The sequence below is a fragment of the Palaemon carinicauda genome, chromosome 3 (genome assembly GCF_036898095.1).
Source record: "Palaemon carinicauda isolate YSFRI2023 chromosome 3, ASM3689809v2, whole genome shotgun sequence".
In the NCBI taxonomy this organism is placed as follows: Eukaryota; Metazoa; Arthropoda; class Malacostraca; order Decapoda; family Palaemonidae; genus Palaemon; species Palaemon carinicauda.
The window spans coordinates 74960649-74963148 of NC_090727.1; the positions used below are offsets into that span (position 1 = coordinate 74960649).

The following is a 2500-nucleotide window of genomic DNA, read 5'->3' on the forward strand; positions in this document are numbered from 1 at the left end:
CTGTTTCTTACCAAATTAATTTTATATCCTAAATTTAAAGATTATTGTTTATGTGGAGTTATTATTATTATTATTATTATTATTATTATTATTGTTATTATTATTATCATTATTTCTCGCTAAGCTACAACTTTACTAGGAAAAGGAGGATGCTACAAGCCCCAGGGCTCCAACAGGGAAAATTAGCCCTGTGAGGAAAGGAAATAAGGAAATGAATAGATGATATGAAAAATATTGAACAATTGAAATTAAATATATAAAAAAACAGTAACAACATTAAAACAGACATTTCATATATAAACTATAAAAAGACTTATATGTCCGCCTACTTGCTTCAAGTTGCAAGTCTGAACTTTTCAAGTTACCAATTGAAAACAATATAGCTATATATGATATGATTAGCTATAAAAGTGTACATAAAATAAGATGAACATTAGAAATAAGCATAGTATGTAAACAACCAGAAGGTGATTGTAGTGACATACACTAAGAACATATATACAGTATATACAAGTGTACCCAAGCCATTAAAATGACATCTAAAATCGGCAATTTGTGGGAAAATGTAGTTTCCGAGTGTAACTCTCACTAAGGTATGACTGCTCCCTCTCCCCCTACCTGAGGGGCGGGGAGAGACTGAATCAAATGAGCGTGACAGGAAAGAAAAGTATCTATTTATTTATGTCCACTTTATATATATACAGTATATATATATATATATATATATATATATATATATATATATATATATATATATATGTTTATATAGATATATATATATATATATATATATATATATATATATATATATATATAAATATATATACAGTATATATATATATATATATATATATATATATATATATATATATATATATATATATATATATATATATATATATATATATATACACACACACATATATATATATATATATATATATATATATATATATATATATATATATATATATATACTGTATATAGATATATATTCTGAAACACACTGCTCTTAATTACACAAGAGATATGTGTATTTTGTTCTAAAACGGAGCAACCAATCACAACTGTGGTGACTACTCTATCCGAATAATCAACTATCGGATCAAAAGAAAAACTTGCAGCACAGTCTGTCAGCACTCATGATTCGTTTGCATCAGTTTTGCATTATATGAATACATATTAACGCCCAGTCGTATCTGGAATTTTCGTAACATCGGAGTTCAGAGGATATTTTCTGGATGGTGGAAAGGCGAAGATACGGGAAAGCTAAGTATGACTCAAAACTTAATATTTCTCTTTTAGTTGGTATTAATCAACGAATTATATCTTGACGATGATGATGATGATGATGATTATTATTATTATTATTATTATTATTATTATTATTATTATCATTAAAAGCTAGGCTATAAACCCCAGTTGGAAAAGCAAGATGCCATAAGCCTAAGGGCTCCAACAGAGAAAAATTGCACAGTGAGGAAAGGAAAAGAGGAGACAAATAAACTACAAGTAATAAACAATCAAAATAACATATACAAAGAACAGTAACAAAATTAAATTAGATCTTTCATATATATATATATATATATATATATATATATATATATATATATATATATATATATATATATGTATATATATATATAATAAAACAAAAAAATTACACGATGAGCTTATGAATGGCACAGGCAAGGGACAGTGACACTGCCCTATCAAGTAAGGACAATGTCTTAGAGACTGGCTATATATACACATAATCAGCACCCGACCCCCTCTCCACCCACGCTAGCACCAAATAAGGCCAGGCAATGGCTGCTGATAACTCAGCAGATAGAGTAAGAATATTCTAACAACATAGAAGAAAAGGAAATGCACAGGACATATATTGAGAATGTCAGATAATAGATGGACATTAAGAATAAGAAAATAGGGCCCTAGGGATCATATTTCATGCTTGTCTGAAAAATATATAGAATTTTGTCTTGTGTACAGTGTAAATATCTGTACATATACATGAATAGAAAAAAAAGTCATGTATGATCAAATCCTTATCAAGAACAGCAGAAAGGAAATACAAATGAGTAATTGAAGGATTCAAAGGTGTATATATATATAAATATATATATATATATATATATATATATATATATATATATATATATATATTTATATATATATATATATATATATATATATATATATATATATATATATATATATATATATATATATATGCGTGTGTGTTTGTATGAAAAAACGCATAATTTGGGTATGTGAATATCTATAAACAGTATGTGGTTCTTCTAGAAACATTCCTGGAAAAATAAAATCATAAATAAATGCCGATATTTGTAAAAATTGTACTTTCTCAATACTTGCTTGTCTCAGAAAGATAGACATACCTCATTCTTCTGAGGTTGCTTATCAAGAGAACGAATAAGTGAAAAATGAGAGAGAGAGAGAGAGAGAGAGAGAGAGAGAGAGAGAGAGAGAGAGA

General features: G+C 27.0%; 1 protein-coding gene across 1 annotated transcript in view; it reads right to left on the reverse strand.

The window, feature by feature from the left end:
• The window catches only part of LOC137632407 (opioid-binding protein/cell adhesion molecule homolog), a 49581-nt gene that overhangs the window by 34070 nt on the left and 13011 nt on the right, over positions 1 to 2500 (reverse strand). The window lies entirely within an intron of this gene.